Below are 20,089 nucleotides of genomic sequence, written 5' to 3' on the forward strand. Positions count from 1 at the left end.
ACAAACATTGTATGCTCTCATTTATTTGTGAAATCTAAAAAATTTGACCTCATAGAAGAGTGAAATAGTTGGTATGGGTGCTCGGAAGGGGTAGGAGTGATGGAGGATGGTTAAAGGGAACAGAGGTGCAAATGTATTGGAGCAGTAACTTCTTAAGTAATATAGCACAGCTTGGCATAGTGGAACATGCCTGTAGTACCAGCACTCAGGAGGCTGGAGTAGGAAAATCACTGAGTTCAAAACCATCTGGGATACATATGTATCCCAGCCTGAACTTACAGTGAGACTCTGTCTCAAAAACAAACACACACACAAACAAGTAAGTTTACATAGCACAGTAGGATAATTATGGTTGTTAGTCTTTGACTAAATACTTCAAAATAGTAGAGGTTTGGAAAGTTTCCTACCCAAAGGAATGTTAAATATCTGAGATGATGGGTATATCAGTTATACTGATCTGATTATTATATGTTGTATACATTACTGAAATCTTAGATTGTCCTCCATTAAATGTGATTCAAATAAAAGTAAAAATTAAAAGGTATAATTTACAAAAAAGGTATAATTTACAACAAACATTCTTACCTATGCATTTTTGCCTTCTTGAATAAATATTTTAGATTCAATTATATATTATTGTTTTCCCTATCCAAAAAAGTCTATTACTCAGTGTTTGCTCTCTCTGATGTGGTTAAGATTACAATAAAGAAATTTTGTAAAGACCATAAATGAAACAAGGATCTAGCTAAGTAGTTTTCTGGACTCTAATATTTAAAACATTCCATTCTTATCTTTCAGCAAATGATCCGTCCCGTGGATCGGTCCATGGGCCTTGCCTGGAAAAGGGACGGGGATGAAGGGCTGGGCAAGAGAAAAGAGAGATAGAGACAGGATGAGATTCCAATCGAGTCTCGTTTATTCAGGAAGTGTACATGGCTTATATAGAGTCAAAGGGGACATGGCCTTACAGGATGGGCTGGCTTGGATCTTCTCACGTGCCGTGGGCCTATCAGACTAGCAGGAAGTCATACATAGGCACATAGGTAAGTGGACGTGATGTCAACAAGAGGAGATTATGGGAGATGTAGGCTGGAGTGGGAAGGCACTCACGTCATGCACACTGTAGGCAAGGGGAGGATCATGGGAAATGTAGGCTGACACATAAAATGCCCTCAGGTGGGAGGGGCAGGACAGTGGCACCCATTCTGAGCCACTCCCTACATCTCCTCCCTTATTATTTTATATTTTTAAGAGTATGGCAGGCCCTGTGAGGACAGCGCCTGTCTTGGGTCAAGGACTCCTCATATGAATCCAATTGAGCCTTACCTGTCGTGGGCCTGCAGGACAGCCGTTGGTCCTGGGCCTGTCTTAGGTGGCCGATGGCGTAACATATGTGTCCTAGTTGCCCGTCTCTGGCTGCCTGTCTAGTGCCTCAGGGAATTTGGGCCACAGTATCATGTGGGCCATCGGTGGGTGTTCTTTCCCTATAAGTTTGTTGCTCTGCCATCTCCAACCGATGGTAATATACCTGAATGGGCTTAGCCATAAATGTGTCAATCCTGTTATTAATGAGCGTCATGATCCTCTGGAAGACACAAGGTCCTACAGTAAGCAGTAACAGCAAGGCAGCTAGGGGTCCCAAGAGGGGGGTAATGTAAGGGAAAAGACCCCCCCACATGGAGGAGAAGGTGGTTTCTCCGAGGCGCTCCTTTTCTCTCTCTTTCAGGTGCTCTCTTAGTTTATTCATGGACTCTTTGACGACTCCTGAGTGGTCAGCATAAAAACAACATTCTTCCTTGAGGGCAGCCCACAAGCCACCCTCCTTCAAAAATAGGAGGGCTAGCCCTCTTCTATTTTGTAGGACTACTTCAGATAAGGATGTAAGGACTTTTGTAGGGCCGTTATAGATGTCTCTATTTCTTTTAGATATTGGTCTACTGCCGCCTGTAGCTGGGACAAGCGGGCATCTTGCATCACCAGTGCTGCAGTTCCTGTCCCCACCCCCGCTGCGACCCCCAGCCCTAGCAGTGCAGTCAAGGTTAGGGACACGGGTTCTCTTTTGACTCTGTAAGCACCCTGTAAATCCTGGAAAAAGAGATTGTCAGAATGGTAAACTATACGTGGAAGGACCTGGACAAGAACGCAAAAGTCAGCCGACTGATTAAAGACATTGGTTGATATGCAGGAAGAGAGGCCAGTATTACAGGCCCAAAGTGTTCCTTGGGGTGGGGTATGGTATTGGTTACTAGGGAAATCTGTATGAAATCGTGCACATAGTTGTCTTTGATGTTGGGGCCAGTGATCTTTCTTACCAAGACAGGTACCTTGTCCAGAGATGTCAGGGAGGGTTATTCTATTGTGGACAGTCCAACTACAGGCACTCATGTCAGAGGAAGTAATGAAGGTTGCATTGAGTGTCTTTCCTTCATAATATGGAAGAGGGGCAGCCAAGCACAACCAGCAAGACTGGGTCAAATTAGGCTGTGTTAGATTTAAAGCATGATAAACTCCTGAAATTAAGTCAAAGAGATTAGAACCTGAAGGATGAGTGGGGTCCTTTGATGGGGGTGCATGGGAGGGGGTTTAAGGTGGGAGTCCGAATTGGTGGGGGATTGGCTTGGGGACCGTGAGCCCTTGGTGGGTTGGGGACTTTAGTGGGGGGGCCTGACTTTGACTTTGGTTTAAGGGCTTTATTTGGGCCCACTTTTACAGTAGGTAAGGGTAATGGCTCTTTTTTTATGTAAATGAGGCCTCCCCTGTCTGTGCTCTGTTTATAATATCGAAAACCCCAGGTTCGTCCCTGTAGCCAGCTGGGGTCATTAGGTGTGGTGACACTGATTTCTAGATATTGATGGGTCACTATTTCTTCGTACCAGTAATCAAGTGGTGTGCATCCCCGTGGCCACCATCCTAATTGGAGGTCTCTGTCACGAATAGAGGGGGTCCAGCCTGTCGCTGCGGTTTCGCAGCTCCAATAGGCACAATAATAGTGTCCCAGGGAATTGCAGTATGTTCTACCCCCAGTGGAAGCAGGGCAAAGGTATACGGGTATTAAATTGAGACATGGATCTATAGGAACAAGGTGACAGGAATAGGCTTTAAAGTTTGGGTTTCCTGATCCGATCCAGGTGGTTACAACCTTATGGTCCTCCCAACGTCCAAGAATCCACTTCCAGGGCTGATGTGGGTCACTGTGCTCTTTTGTCAGGTGCAGTTGCATTAGGAGTCTGACAGTGATCTACATGGAAGCCAGCATTGTCTGTAAGAGAGCATAAAGGGTTTGGGCCTCAGGAGATGGCAGCACTCCTGGGCGTCATCTGGATTTTTAGATGAAGGACTGTCGATTTGCTTTACAAGTCATTTAGGTAGCCATCAGGCTCCCTTTTCCTGTTTGGAGTAAACACAGACTGAGCCTCGACCCCAGATGAGAACAGGGTCAGGGCCATTCCAGATATTGGTTATTGGGTCTTGCCACAACACAGAGGCGAATTGTGTCTGTGTCTGTGTATGCCAAAAGCAAGATGCTGCAGAGCAACCTGAAGTATCCAAGGACAGAAAGTTTAAAATAAAGAGAGCATGTGAAAGGATGTTTTTAGGAGATCCTCAGGTTGGGTACTAGGTTGCTCCTTTTATTTTATCTATAGTGGATTTGAGGGAGCGATGAGGATGTTCAACAATGCCTTGCCCTTGAGGATTGTAAGGTATACCCATGGTGTGGAGAATATTAAGGCACTTACAAAATTTGGCAAAAGAGGTACTAGTATAGCCTGGGCCATTGTCAGTTTTGAGCTGTTGGGGACATCCTAGAACCGAGAGAGCTGATAGCATATGGGTTATAATATGTTTAGTAGCCTCTCCAGTCTGGAGTGTGGCAAAGATGAAACCGCTGTATGTGTCAACAATTACATGTATATATTTTAGGTTGCCAAATTCATTAAAATGAGTGACATCCATCTGCCATAAGGCATTGGGGATTAAACTGCTTGGGTTGACTCCCAGATGTTGAACAGGCAAATGAACAGCACAAGAGGGGAAATTTTTTACAATTTGTCTGGCTTGTTCCGAGTAATTTTGTGGAGGAGGCAGAGAGTCTGGGCATTGAGATGGTGTAGTTGATGAGCCTGTTGGGCCTCAGATATCCTGGAGTCATCTATAGGCTCAAAATGGGCCATGAATACCTGTGTCCGTGTGGCAATATCAGCCAAATGATTTCCCTGAGCAAGGGGACCTGGGAGGCCAGAATGAGCTCACAAGTGGCCAATGAAAAATTTATGACTGCGAAGCCAAATCGTGTCTTGCAATTGTTTGAATAGGTTTGCAGTTGGGGAGACATGGCTTATAGTGGCAATGGTTTCTAATAACAGGACAGACTGGGTGAGGTAGGCACTATCGGTGAACAAATTGAATGGTTGGTTGGGGTAAGCAGTGAAAACAGCCAAGATGGACTGTAATTCAGCCAGCTGTGCAGAAGAGGTGTCTGTCTGGATGGTAAAAACATTGTCTTGAGCTACATAGGCAGCCTTGCCGGAGGAGGAGCCATCCGTAAAAAACACTGGGGCACCAGGCAGGGGCTGTGAAGCTGTAATTTTGGGGAATACAAATAGGTGACGGTTAGCAAAATCAACTAACTGATTTGGAGGGTAATGGTTATCAATGGTCCCTGAGAAGGAGGCTATAGCAATAGGCCATGCCTCAGTGGTCTGGAGTAGCCAGACTCTTTGGTGAAGGGTTGAATGATGGCATCTGGTTCCTTTCCAAAATAACATTTTCCTAGCCTTCTGCCTTGAATTATCAGATCAGAGACTGCTTGGTAGTAAGGTAATAATACTCTTTTTGGGGAGACTGGCAGATGAAGCCACATAAGAGGAGCTTGTTGCCAAAATACTGCCATGGGAGAGAGTTTTGTATTAAAAATGAGATATTGTAGTGGCCTATTATAATCTATGAAGGAGACAGTTTGTTGAGCGATAGCCTCTTCTACTGTATGGCGTGTTTTTCTAGCATTGGGTGTGAGCTCTCAGGGGGAAGTTGGGTCAATGTCTCCTCGGAGGACCTCATAAAGGGGTTGTAGATCATGTTTGGTCAATTTCAAATAGGGTAAAAGCCAATTAATATCACCTAGAAGCTTTTGGAAATCATTAAGTGTCTTAAGGCCATCAAGCCTTAGTTGAGGCTTTGGAGGAAACACCTGAGTGCCTTGTAACTGAAAACCCAAACATGTATATGGGTCAGTAAGCTGGACCTTGTCAGGGGCTATTTGAAGCCCAGCCTTTTGTAAGGCAGCTTGTAGTGCCTGGTAACTCTGTAAAGTCTTGTCTTGACTTTCTCCTGCCAAGAGGATATCATCCATATAATGGGAGATGTATATTTGGCCAGTGATCTCTAACTGGCTGTATTGTGGCAGCAACAAAAGACTGGCATAGCATGGGGGAGTTAGCCATACCTTGTGGTAAGACTTGCCATTGAAATCTCTGCATAGGGGCTCTAAAATTAATTGATGGGAAACTGAAGGCAAAATGCTTTTGGTCATTTGGATGTAAGGGAATAGAAAAAAAAGCAATCTTTAAGATCTATGACAATTTTTAAAAATCCCAGGGGAATGGCACTGGGTGAAGGGAGGCCTGGCTGTAGGGGTCCCATCAAGACCATGGGCTTATTTATTGCCCTAAGGTCTTGTATTAGCCTCCATTTCCCCGACTTTTTTCGAATAACAAAGATAGGTGTGTTCGAAGGGGAATCACTAGGGACAATGTGGCCTGCATCTAACTGGTCCTACACCAGCTGTTGTGCAGCTGCAAGCTTTTCAGAGGTAAGGGGCCACTGATCGACCCAAACAGGTTTGTCTGATAACCAGGCAATCTCTTTTGCATGGGCCGCAGGAATGTCAATGACCCCTATTGCAAATGGCCTAAGCCTGCTCTTGAAGGGTTTGGGGTTGGGGAAATAGGGACTTTAATACCTGAACTCTGTTTACCTAAACCTTGATTAGGAAGGAATCCCTGAGTGAGCATTTGTTTGGTGATTATAGTATTAGGGCTGCCCATCATCATTCCCATTTGGGTCAGTAAATGTCTGCCCCACAAATTAAGGGATAGCCCTTCTACAATATAGGGCTGTATGTGCCCCTGATTGTTTTCTTTATCTTTCCAGGTAAGTAGACTGGCACTACGTTGTGGATTTTTAGATTGTCCAATCCCTTGTAAATGCATCATAGTGGTTTCTAAGGGCCATGTGGGAGGCCAGTCCTCCTTTCTAATGACTGTTACATCAGCACCTGTATCTATGAGCCCTGAGAAACTTTTCCCATTAAACAACAAAGCCATAAGGGGTTTATCTTTGGAAGTGCATTGAGCCCAATATATATCTGAGGATTCAAGGGAAGAGTTTCCTCTGTAGGAAGCCACAGTTGTATTAGGAGTTTGGACTAAAGGCAATAGCACCAATTGAGCAATACGTTGTCCTTGGCTGATGGAAACCAGGCCAGAGATAGAGGTTGCCATGACAAGAGTTTCACCAGTATAGTTGTTATCTATGACTCCTGGAATGACTTGTAACCCTTTCAATATGGTGCTGCCACGTCCAAGAACTAATCCACAAGTGTCCTTGGGAAGAGGGCCAAAAATCCCAGTAGGGATGACTTGTATTCCCAGGGAGCTAATACTGTGTTGGAGGTGGAACAGAGGTCCAATCCTGTGGCACGGAGGAGGTTTGAAATGGATTGTTTTGTGCTGAGTTGTGTTGTGTCGGGTTGTTTTGCTCTGGGACAAACCTTATAGCCCTGGAGGTCTGTCTGAGGTTGGGAGTCTGGGGCTGACCCCGAATCCCGTTTCCCTGCTGGGGGAGGGGGTTGCCATCTGCATCTGTCTTTGACCTGCATTCATTAGCCCAATGATATCCCCTCTTGCATCTTGGGCATAAACTTGTGGGCCTTGACCTTGGGTTGTTGTACTGAGACTTTTGGGCCACAGGGAAGTCTCTGGCAAAATGGCCTGTCTGATCACATTTAAAGCATTTGTCATTATTTGTTTTCCCTCCTTATTTGTGTGCAAGGAGGCTCTCTTTTACAGCTGTAGCCATAGCTAAGCCTTGATGGTAGGCGGGATCTATGTCCCAAAAGATCCTCTTTTTTTCTATATGGTTTGATAGCAGCCTGGCAGGCAGGAGTAGCATTTTCATAAGCCAGTTGTCTAACAAGGCCAGAGTTATCCTCAGCGGTACCAAAAAAAACACTCAGTTGCCTGTAAGAGGCGATCAACAAAATCAGAGAAGTGTTCCTCGGGTTTTTGTTTTATTTTTGTCAGGGAAGAAGTGGCTCCACCAGAGGGGAGCCTTTGCCACGCTCTGCTTGCTGCCAGAGTGATCTGAGCAAAAAGGCCTGCCTCATATCACATTTGGGCTTGTAGCATGTCGGCCTGTTCCCATTAGCGTGGGAAGGGTGTAATGATTTCTCCTGTTAGTATTGTCTTTAGCTAAAAGTTCACATTGGTCTTGGTATTCCACCTTCCAGAGCAGATAGTTGCCCCCTGAAAGTGTAGCTCTGGCTAAATCCCTCCAATCATTAGGCGTAATCCAGTTTTGGGTTAAGGAATCCAAGACCACAAGGGTGAAGGCCGCCGTGGGACCATATTGGGATACTGCTGTTTTTAATTCTTTTAGGGTAGTTACTGGGAATGATGTATGGGCCCTATTAGCCCTCAATGCTAGGGGCCATGGGTCTCTGTCTGTATCACTACCATGTGAATCAGAGTCATTTTCTTCCTCGCTATTGTCAATTTCTATATCTTGTCTCTGTAGACGTGGTGGCTGCCTTTTTTTATTTCCCCTTGTTGTTGTAGTGGCCTGTATTTTATCTCTTCCATGTTCCTGACTTGGGGATCGATTTCCGCATCTAATTTGCCTCTTTTGTCTCCCCCTTTCTCTAATTGTTTCACTGTCGCCCTCTTGTGGACTGGCGCCATCTTGGGCGGGTCGAGTTGTTTCCCTGCCATTGTGTGAGTCATGGCCACACGTGCCAGTTTGGGCAATTTCCATTACAGGAAACAGTAAGGGATGCGCCACTTTTAAGGCTTCTGTTTTGGGAGGGCAGGTCGTCTCTGTTACCAGGAACATCATTGTGGGCAGACCATATGGTGGACCTGAGATAGGCACCATCTTAGGGAGTGGCAGACTGGAAACGGCCACCATTTTAGGGGGGTTTACATGTAATGTTTGGAGCTCTAAAGCAAGCCTTTGTATATCCTTAGTTAGCTGAACTTGTTGTTGTAGATCATGAAACTGTTTCTCTAATGAAAGACGGGCAGGAGACAGGCCGGGTGGTCGCTGAAGACCAGGGGGTAGTTTAACAGCAACGGGAGCCACAACGGGGGGGGGGGATGGTATTGGGCAGCCTCTTCCACTAATTGTGACCAATCAACTTCCTGACAATCAAAAAGGTCAGGGTAAATAGGGCGGGATGGAGGAGGGAGTGTGGTGGCGCCATTTTGAGTATCGGGGTGGTGCATGCCATTTTGAGTACACTCGTGGTCTCCAGACAAAGGAAGTGGCAGCAAGTTGCCATCTTGAAGAGGCTCCGGGATATCAAGGACCACAGAGCCGGGAGGGCTGGGTGCCTTAGATAAGTCTGGTGGTTGCAGAGTACAATTGCGGGAGGAATGCAGCCTCACCCTGGGCGAGCGTCTCCGCAATCTGGGGATCTGCATGACGTTGTGTCAGCAGCTCAGAGATTAAAGTCCAATATGAAAAGGCAGTTACTGGCATCTTTTTTGGGCCCAAAACCCCCATAATAGTCTTTAAGAGCATCCCCTACTCTTTTCCACCTATTTAAATCGATGGTGCCCTCTAGAGGGAACCATGGACACACTGAATGTATAAACTGAAAGTACTGAAGCAAGTCTTTTGTTTTAACCTTAATCCCTCTTATCTTGAGTGCCTCCCTAAGGCCATTCACGAACAATTTGTGTTCACTAAGTGCTTGCCACTTGCTAATCCCGTTCACCTACTGTGATTCAGGTGAGACAAAGGTGGCCGTCCGCACAGATCACAGGGACGAAGTCCTGAAACAGTCACACTGGCCAGTGCTTTACTCCCGTGAAAGATCCCGTGTCGTTATCTCTTGTGCCAAGTCGAGCCACACGTTGGGCACCACTTGATTCGTCTTGCGGATCGGTCCGTGGGCCTCGCCTGGAGAAGGGATGGGGAAGAAGGGTGGGCAAGAGAAAAGAGAGATGGAGACAGGATGAGATTCCAATCGAATCTCATTTATTCAGGAAGTGTACATGGCTTATATAGAGTCAAAGGGGACATGGCCTTATAGGATGGGCTGGCTTGGATCTTCTCATATGCTGTGGGCCTATCAGACTAGCAGGAAGTCATATGTAGGCACATAGGTAAGCAGACGTGATGTCAACAAGAGAGGATTATGGGAGATGTAGGCTGGAGCAGGAAGGCACTCACGTCATACGCACTGTAGGAAAGGGGATGATCATGGGAAATGTAGGCTGACACACAAAATGCCCTCAGGTGGGAGGGGCAGGACAGTGGCACCCATTCTGAGCTGCTCCCTACAAGCAAATTCTCCACTAATTACTTAACACGTTGTAGTTTTAAAGTCAACTCATCTCAGCTGTCATGATTAATTATACATTTTTAAAAATTCAGTGAAATGTAGAGGACAAAAAGAAAGTAAAAGTTTAGTGAGAATTTAAAAACCTTAAACATTACTGAAATTAAGTCATTATCAATGTTTTATGTTAATAAATTTTTGTAGTTGTTAGCATGACAACACAGTCAGTGTTGCTATCTCTAAATCCTCAGCATCACTCCTGCTCCTCTAGTGATGACCAGAGGTAGCCTATCTGCAAGACCTGACAGGCAAATCACAACCTGGACTGTTATGACCCCTCACCCATATCATATCTGTGTATGCTCCTGTCCAATAGCTGGTACCAACTAATTCAACGTAAGCTGCATGGACTCCTTTTGCAACAAGAGAAAATTAAGAGGCATCACAATCCTGGATTTCAAGTTATATTACGAAGCTGCAGTGACAAAACTCAGCATGGTACTGGCATAAAAACAGGCAATGGAACAGAAAGAGGGCGCAAAGCTTACTCCAGACTCATTTAGCTACCTGATATTTGACAAAGGGGACAAAACTTTCTACTAGAAGAAACATAGTCTGTTTACTAAATGCTGTTTGGAAAACTAGTTATTCACATGCAGAAGATCGAATCTATACTCATATATCTCACGATATACCAATAAAATAAAAATGGATCAAATATCTAAATGTGAAAACACAAACAATCTTCTGGAAAATGAAATAGGTAAAAATCTTGAAAACATAGATGTAGGCAGAAACCCAGTTGCACAGAAATAGTATAAAAAATCAACAAATAGGATCAGTTATGGTTTGGGTCTAGATATCTCTCCAAAGCCTCATGCAGTTTTGCATGGGCTTTTTTGAGGCAACTGAATCTAGATTTTGCAGTTGATTTGTAGTGTAATGTTGGTATTAAGAGTAGGTGATTGCTGGATCAGCCTGCTGATTGGATTGGCACTGACATAATTCTGGTAGACTGGATACAATATAAAGGACCGAAAGAGTCTTGTCTCCCTCATTCTCTTTCCTCTCCTGTTGCTTTTTCTGTCTTCTGTTGCCATGATCTGTTGCTCCTCTGTCATATACCACCCTGCCTTGAAGCCAACTGATTAATTACTGAAACCTCTACAAACTGCTAACTAAATAAATCTTTCTCCTTTTACATTTGTCTGTTGGGTATTTTGTCTCAGCAATGAAAGAAAAGTAACTAAGACATAGTTTGGTATCAGAGACTTGGGGTTGTTGCTGTGAATATACCAGGTGGTTTAGGATTCTTTGAGAATGGCTTGTGGGGAGAGTTTGGAAAGGTTTAGAGATGCTAGCTGAAAAAGTAGAGCTAGAACACCTGAGGCTTTTCTATGTGGGAGGTTCTGGTCAGAGCTCAGAAGAACAGAAGTCTGATAGAAATCTGCTTGTAAGACAGGGTCCCAGAGATTTACACTGGAAAGGACTGCAGTGGCTATTGGACTCCAGAAAATGTGTATTATAGGTTGGCATACAATTTATCTGCATTTTTCTAATGTCCAGAGACTTTGTCTGGACTAACATTAAAGGGAGAAGACTAATTAAACTGTGTTGTAGATAGGGGTTGTACACAGAGAACAATTAGAATCAGGACATGGAGTTGATAATATTATTTTTATAATGGTCACCCAGAGTTAACACAAGAACCTACAGGAAACCTATCCACAACACCAAAGACATAGAATATTTAGTTAAGGGCCTAAATCTCACAGCAAAGTCCCACATGAGTCCAGATGAAAACCCAGAACTCATGACAATGCCTCCCACAAGTCCAACTGGAGGTCCAGAGCCCACAAGAAGGACTCATGTCAGTCTCTTTATGGATCCATGCCAGAAAGGCCCAAAGATCTGTGGCGGAAGCCAGAAAATCTATGCCAGTGGGGTGAAGGAGCTGTGCTGGTAGGTTGAGGGTTCTATGCTGGAGCCGAGAAGTGACACTCAAAACAAAGACCAGGGCTGTCCTAAAAAGCACCACAGCCATCCTCAGCAACATGGAGGCCCCAGACTCCCCTGATGTTAAGCACATTCGAGTATATGCAAGGAAGCCAGCGTGACAAGTTCATCTTGGAGACCAAGTGGCACACGTCGTCCCCTCCAGAGCCAGGAATCAATGCTCAATGTGAGGACCAGAGCTTCTCCAGGAGAACCTAACAGCTCAAACAGCAACTCGTAGGAGAACCCACAATCCCTCAACGCCTCAACACAATAGCTTCTCCTTCTCTACTTCTCTATTTATGCTGGCAACTTTCCTCAGGTGGGATATCTATGCTCAGCACCATGCTGATGTAATCCAGCTGGCATTAAGTTGATCACCAGTTTTTAATCGATAACTGACAGAAAAATTTTCAGGCAGTTGAAGGCTGAAGTGGCGTGGCTACTATTGAGGCCTCTAAGCCAGACTCACGTTGGGAATCAAGAGCAAAGCATTCAGTAGGATGATTTAAAATGTTGTGAGTTTGTGAAGAAGGGAAACTCCAGTAAAGCTGTGGACCACAAAACAAAAAAGCAGAGGAGATTGTGATTGCTGAGAAGGAAAGGGTAAATAGAATAGATGGCTTGAGGGCATCAAAAGAAGCAGCAGGACTCCACCTTTTGCAGAGCACCATATTCCATAATGGCCACAGACTAGAAATTTTGTTCCTCAGAATTAGACTCAGAGTGGTCAGTGATCCAGCTACTTAATCCCTACAGCCGAGACAGGGAAATCTGGTTACTACTCCAACTGGCAGCAGACCTTGGCATCTTCTACATAGCACTGATTTAGGCTCATGCAGAATGTAAGAGTTGTTGGGTTAGGAAGGCTTCCACCCAGATTTCAGAAAGTCTGGAAAGCAAGGCAGTGTGCCTCTGAGAGAGCAGTGTGTGAATCTGTGAGTGTGAAGCCAAACTTGCAGTGGAGACCCCAGAAGTCTGGAGGAGCCAGAAACATGGATCATCTAAGGAAAACTGCAAGGAGAAAGCAAAGCAGGCCCAAGAGACAAGCCATTAGAGCTACAACCACTGAACATGTCATAGGGCTGGGGCCTCCCAAAAGCTTTGGAGTTCACAACTTTTCACAGATTGCTCTGGATGCTGCACATGGAGCTATAGAACTTAATGTTTGACCTGCTGGATTTTGGACTTGCTTTGATCCCCTTCCTTTGTATCCCTGTTTGTACCTTTTGGAATGCGAATGTTTGTCTTGTACCATTGAATATTTCAAGTGTTTACCTTTCTTTTCATCTGCACAGGGGCTCACAGCTGAGAATTTGCCTTACGTCTCAGAGAAGACTTGGGACTTGGGCTTTTCATCAATGCAGAAACTGCGAGGACTTTGGCATCTCTTGGAGATGGACTAAATAATTTGCCTTTTGCATAAAGGGATGAGTGTGAGTCTTTGGGAGGTTAGGGACAGAATGCTATGTTTTAGATCTAGATGTTCCCCCAAAGCCTTGTGTAGCTGAATCTAGAGTTTGTGACTGATTTGTACTGCAATGCTGGGATTAAGGGTGCTGGGACTGAGTGAGTGATGGCTGAATCAGCCTACTGATTGCATTGGTACTGCCCTAATCCCAGCAGTATGGATAGGAGAAAAGGAGAAGAAAGAGACTGTTCACCCTTTTATTCTGGTTAATTTTGCTATTCTTGTCACCCCAGCTGCCAAGAACTGTTGCCCCTCTGCCATGTGCCACTCTGCCTTGGAGCCAGTTGACTATGGACCAAAACCTCCACAAACTCTGAGCTAAATGAACCTTCCCTCCTTTAACTTTGGGTGTCAGGCATTTTGTTCCAGCAACAAACAAAAAGTAACTAAGACAGGATCACATCAAATTAAAAACTTATGCATAGCAAAAGAAACAACCAACAGAGTAAAGAGACAACCTACAGAATGGGAAACATTTTTTGCCAGCTATTTCTCAGACAAAAACCAAACATGTAGAATATATAAAGAGCTTAAAAAAACTCCACTAGATTCCCTAAGTAAAAGACTCAACCAAAAACTGGGGGACTTAAATGAGAAGATATTTTTCAGAAGTACCAATGAAAATTACATAAAAAGATTCAGCTGTACTGGGCATTAGAGAGTAAATTAAAACAACACTAAGATTCTGTCTTACTTCAAAAAGAATGGCTGTCATAAAAAATGGATATTAAAAAATGCTGGTGAGGCTATGCAGAAAAAGGACCCCCTTCCCATTTGAGTCTAAAGCAGTTGTGTCCAATTCACAGTTCGTGGGCCATCACAGCCCTTGATAAATTATAATGAGAACTCACAGATAATAACCTTCTTAACATTATTACATGATTAGTTTTCTTTTTCCCCCATCCCTTGTAGTACTGGTTATGAAACCTGAGAGTGCTCTACCACTCAGCTACATCCTCAACCCTTATTATTTTTTAATTTTGAGATAGGATCTTGCTAAATTTTCCATTCTGTCTTTGAACTTTCAATACTTCTGCCTCAGTTTCCCAAGTAGCTGGGATTATAGAATGCGCCACTGCACCTATTACATGACCTTTGTTTTGATTTGTTCTTTTAAAGCAGGGTGTAATTATGGGGTACAGGCTAGCCTTAAACTTCTTGTATGGCTCAAGCTAGCCTTGAACTTCTGATCCTCCTGCTTCAGTCTACCAATTCCTGGGTGTTAGGTCTGAGAAGAGGGGGAAGGAAGGGAAAGAGGTCCGTGGAAGGAGTGGAGTGGACGGCCATGAAAGGAGTGGGCAGCGGTGGCTTCAAAGATAAGAAATATAAAATATAAATAACCTTTATTTCAGGAATGTGGGGAGAGACCCCCCCTGGCCCCGGGGCGCAGCATCTCCATCCCGGGGCCAGTGGTCTCTCTCTGGAACACACTCTCCCTTCTTCTTCTTCTTCTTCTTGAACACGTGGAGTGAGGCCCATAAGTAGCCTCTGTCTGGGAGGAACCCCAAGGGGCATTAGGGATGCACAGGTATTTCATTGGCACACGTTTGGTGCCAGGGACGGGTTCTTAGGGATGGGGGTATAGGGTTACAGGTAAATCTATAGGGGTGGGGGAGGCAGGAGCCCCCTAACTTGGCTGAGGCTTTTCCTGTGTCCGGTCTGGGCCAGCAACTCTTTCATATCCCGTCTTATGATTATTAGGAAAAGGGGTGAAGATTTCTCTCTGTGACTACTTCCTGCTGGCTGAGGGCGCTGTATTGGGGTCTAGGGGAGTCGACGGGATGAAGGCTGATGCCCAGGTAGACGCTGATGTTAGGTGTTTTAGCCAGGACAACTTCACTGGTGAATGCACGTATGTTAGACTGGAAAAAACAAAGAGACAAGATGTTATGAGGAGACATGGCACTGTCATATTTATGGACCCAAATGAGGTAGAGAGAAAGGTGTCTTTGATTTAGACCGGTTATTCTATCAGGATGACGTTGAGGTGGCAAGGCAGAATTCTGAAAAATTAAACGTGGGATTAGGAGGAGTGAAGTTATGAGAGGTGTTTACTCCCCCATATGAAAGCATAAAAGTTAAAAGGTAGGTAGGTAAGGTTTGTCTCTGGTATATATGATGCTGGAGTCTGTAGGCAATCCTGTTAGAGAGTCCTGCTATAGAAATGATCATTAATAGAATGTAAGAAATTAAGAATCAAACTGGACAACAAAACATGACAACCTGTGAGTCATAAGGCAGAGATGAGTATCAAAAGGATGGTTAGATCTAGGGCCTGAGTGATGTGAAACCAGGATGGCAGTTTAAAAGGGAATAAAAGCATTTTAGGATTTAGGACTGGGAACTGTATAAAAATGGGCCCTGTTTGTAACTGGCATAGGTTGACCTTTAATACTCCATGAGACATTGAGGATTTATTAGCCTAAAAACTCAGTTAGGAACTCTATATATGTGGTCTCTTATGTCCACGAATATAGAGAATGTCTTACCTTGAGAGTTTTAATGTGATTTGGATTCTGAGACAGACATCCACCAAGGTGGTTGGCCCCTGTGACCTTTGAGGGTGACAAGCTAGGGTGGCCAGGCCACTCTCTGGTGGCCAGGATAACCCAACAGCTGTGGAATAAGGTCTTTTGGCAGTGACCTATGAGGGCTACCAGGTAGGATGGCCAGGCCACTCTCTGGTGGCCAGGATAGCCTAAACAGCCCTGGAGTAAGGTCTCGAAGAATGCCAGGATGGGGGATTTTGTCTGATGTCTTTTGATGAATTTGAGTGAGGCCCACAGCGGGGGGGCAAGTTGTTTTACCTTGTGTAGATTTGCGCCCCGGGGCCGGGAGGGGGGGTCTCTCCCCACATTCCCAAAATAAAGGTTACTTATATTTTATGTTTCTTATCTTTGCAGCCACCGCTGCCCACTCCTTTCATGGCCATCCACTCCACTCCTTCCACGGACCTCTTTCCCTTCCTTCCCTCTTCCCCCTCTTCTCAGACCTAACAGATGGTGCCCGTGACTCAACAGCAGGTGAGAAACTCCTGGTTTCTAGTCCCCTGCTGTTCAAGATTCTTCACTTCTACACTCACAAATCCATATCCTCGACTGCTGTTTCTCAACCAACACCCACCAGGTGAGTAACTCCCCAGAGACAGCCACTAAAACAGGCTCTTTGTTTCCCAGCGTGTGCTCCCTCCCCCCTCTCTCCCCGTCCCGCGTGCCCTTTGTTCCCGCTCTGGCGGCGCGGTGTCAGCGGCCAGCGGGGGACCACCGGCGGTCCGCAGTCACGAGGCAATCTCCCACGGGGCAGGTGGGCCCCTGGGGAGCCGGCGTGGTGACTCTGGACACGAGCTGGGCCCTTCCTGTGGATCGCCCCCGCCCGCGCCCAGCTCCTCTCCCTCCCCCCAACTGCGTTATAGCTCCCTTTGTTTCCCAGTGCGCGCCAACCCACCCCTGCCACCACCGTTCTGCCGAGATTTAAATGAGACCAGACAATAAGAGATTCACATAAAACTGCTCTAGATTTTAAACAGCTTTTTTTCTTTTCGCTCTCACATTGTGTTCCAATTCCGTGGGCCCCACAGTTTCAGCCTCTCACCCAGCCCGTTCCGTGTTGCGCCAGCTCATTCGAGCCGGTCATTCCCGCCACTGGCGGATGCCCACGTGACTGTCCGCGCCGCAGGTTCCCTCACGGACGCGCCGGCTCCTGTGGGCTACAACAGGTCGTGCCCCTGACTGCGCCAGCCCCGCGACCACCACCGCATCCCTGCACCGTGCCCCCCCCACCCGCCATCGCCGCCCGGGAGCCGCTGCTTTCACAGTGTGCTCGGGGCCCCGGCGTGGCCCATGAGCCTTCAGAGCAGAACCCGCTTGAATTCACGCTGTGCGTCTCCCGCTGCCACAGCACCGCCCTTGCCCCACCCCACGCGCGGGGCCCCGCGCGCAGCGGGCCATGCCCCTGACCGTGCCGCCATTGCCTCTGCCGCTGCCTCGGCCACTGCCCCGCCCCTCCGGGGCGCTGGATGCGAGCTGCAGCTGCCATCTGTCTGTGACGCCAGGCGTCACTTCTGGCCATTACTATGGGCCTCCAAGCCCCATCCCCTTACACGGTCGCAGCGAAACTATGTCATTTCCCTGTGCCTCTTAGTGTGTCATAGTAAGCATCTGGGTGGAAACTCAGCTGCCCCGCTTACTGTCCCAGCGTTCGGTCCGCCCACTCTACATGTTCCTTGCCAGCCTGCCCCTCCACGGCACCGGGCACACAGGCTGCCACTGCCGCCCCATGGCACCGGACACCCGCCCGGCCGCTATAGTTCCATGGCGCCAGGTGCCACCTCTGATCACCACTGCAGGCCTCCAAGCCCCACCCCCTTACGCGGTCACAGCTCTCTGTGCCCTTTTAGCGCATCAGGGATGGCGTCTGGGTGGGACCTCAGCCTGCTCTGCCTACTGTGTCCCTGCGTTTGCCCCGCCCATGTCAGCCCCCCGCCCCCCGCTGTGTGGTGGTGCTCATCCCGCCCCAGGCACAACTCTGCTCTCTTCCTACAGGTGCTATCTATCTCAATGTTTCAAGCTGCCTTAAACAATGGGCATTTCCAAAGTCTCGCGGCCCCGCCCAAACTTTTTTTTACAATTCAGTTCCACTCAAGAGAGGCTATTTTTTTCTTACAATTTTTCTACCATTTATTCACTATTACTGGCCACCTGATAATTTTTCCAGCCTGCCTGCCTTATAATCTTAAATGCCAATATTAAGCTCCTACATACTTAATTCTACAGATAACTTTTACTATAGTCCAGATCTCAAACAAGGCAAAACTTGACCTTCAAGCTCCACAGAGACCTTGCTATGGTTGTTCATATTTTAAATAACACTTACAATTATGAGACAGGTAAACCTACACAAGGTGGAGCTGCCTGGCCCCTCCATGGACCACCTCAAATGCAGCAGAAGACATTGGGCAACAAAATGCCTTTGAGACCTTACTCCAGGGCTGCTGGACTGTCCTAGGCACCAGAGAGTGGGTAAGTCATCCTAAGTTCTAGCCCTCACAGGAAATGTCGACACTGCCAGATTTGTCACCAACAGAAAATCGCTGCTGAAGACTGAGAAGACTCAGGGCCAGCAGCCCCCTTTGTGGGTGTTCGTCTCAGAGTCCAAGTTCCACTAAAACTCTCAAGGTAAGACATTCTGTATATTCGTGGACATAAGAGACCACATATACAGAGTTCTTAACTGAGTTTTTAGGCTAATAAATCCTCAATGTCTCATGGAGTATTAAAGGTCAACCTATGCCAGTTACAAACAGGGCCTATCGTTATACAGGTCCCAGTCCTAAATCCTAAAATGCTTTTATTCCCTTTTAAACTGCCATCCTGGTTTCACATCACTCAGGCCCTAGATCTAACCATCCTTTTGATACTCATCTCTGCCTTATGACTCACAGGTTGTCATGTTTTGTTGTCCAGTTTGATTCTTAATTTCTTACATTCTATTAATGATCATTTCTATAGCAGGACTCTCTAACAGGATTGCCTACAGACTCCAGCATCATATATACCAGAGACAAACCTTACCTACCTACCTTTTAACTTTTATGCTTTCATATGGGGGAGTAAACACCTCTCATAACTTCACTCCTCCTAATCCCACGTTTAATTTTTCAGAATTCTGCCTTGCCACCTCAACGTCATCCTGATAGAATAACCGGTCTAAATCAAAGACACCTTTCTCTCTACCTCATTTGGGTCCATAAATATGACAGTGCCATGTCTCCTCATAACATCTTGTCTCTTTGTTTTTTCCAGTCTAACATACGTGCATTCACCAGTGAAGTTGTCCTGGCTAAAACACCTAACATCAGCGTCTACCTGGGCATCAGCCTTCATCCCGTCGACTCCCCTAGACCCCAATACAGCGCCCTCAGCCAGCAGGAAGTAGTTACAGAGAGAAATCTTCGCCCCTTTTCCTAATAATCATAAGACGGGATATGAAAGAGTTGCTGGCCCAGACTGGACACTTTAACCAGGAAAAGCCTCAGCCATGTTAGGGGGCTCCTGCCTCCCCCACCCCTATAGATTTACCTGTAACCCTATACCCCCATCCCTAAGAACCTGTCCCTGGCGCCAAACGTGTGCCAATGAAATACCTGTGCATCCTTAATGCCCCTTGGGGTCCACCCCAGACAGAGGCTACTTATGGGCCTCACTCCAAGTGTTCGACAGAAGAAGAAGAAGAAGAAGAAGAAGAAGAAGAAGAAGAAGAAGAAGAAGAAGAAAAAGAAGAGAGAGTGTGTTCCAGAGAGAGACTGCCGGCCCCGGGGTGGAGATGCTGCGCCCCGGGGCTGGGGGTTCTTTCCCCGCATTCCTGAAATAAAGGTTACTTATATTTTATATTTCTAATCTTTGCAGCCACCGCCGCCCACTCCTTTCACCGCCGTCCACTCCACTCCTTCCACGGATCTCTTTCTCTTCCACTCCTTCTCCACTCCACTCCACTCCTCTTCTCTTTCCCCTTCCTCCCCTTTCTCAGACACTGGGTTTATGGGCTTTTAGGTTTTTCATGATTCCATTGTGAGGTACTTTGAGCACAGACTTCAGGTAGGGCACAGCTCTTTGAGTACGGACTACATAGGGGCACAGTGCTTTGCTAACTGTCTCCTGTTCCCACTATTCACTGCCAGTTTATGTTGCAATGTCAGTTAAAATGTCACAATGAAATGTTACAATGAAAATATATACAAAAGAAAGTTTTGTTTTATATATATATATATATATATATATATACACACACACATACATACACACACATATATATAATTTATATACAGCCCAGACAAGCCAAACGTTTGGAGATTCATGGTTTAGCACCTCAGATATGTATTAGATCAGTGGTCCCTAACATTTTTGGCACCAGGTACCAGTTTTGTGGAAGACAGTTTTTCCGTGGACTAGGGCAGGAGTGGTCAAGAATATGTACTTTATTATATTATTATGTTATGTGCTTTCTTATGTACTTTATTTATATTATTATGTTATAATATATAATGAAATAATTATACAATTCAT

General features: G+C 46.0%; 1 long non-coding RNA gene across 1 annotated transcript in view; it reads left to right on the forward strand.

Moving 5' to 3' along the window:
- Positions 1–19,423, forward strand: part of LOC134471317 (uncharacterized) — a 35,542-nt gene extending 16,119 nt beyond the window's left edge. The window contains exons 2-3 of the long non-coding RNA XR_010040697.1: positions 15,932–16,154; positions 17,914–19,423. This is a non-coding gene — a long non-coding RNA (uncharacterized LOC134471317). The remainder of the gene's footprint in view (positions 1–15,931; positions 16,155–17,913) is intronic.
- Positions 19,424–20,089: the final 666 nt, after the last annotated feature.

Source organism: Cavia porcellus, unplaced genomic scaffold (genome assembly GCF_034190915.1).
Source record: "Cavia porcellus strain 051 isolate PalLab524CR breed Dunkin Hartley unplaced genomic scaffold, mCavPor4.1 scaffold_1, whole genome shotgun sequence".
NCBI lineage: Eukaryota > Metazoa > Chordata > Mammalia > Rodentia > Caviidae > Cavia > Cavia porcellus.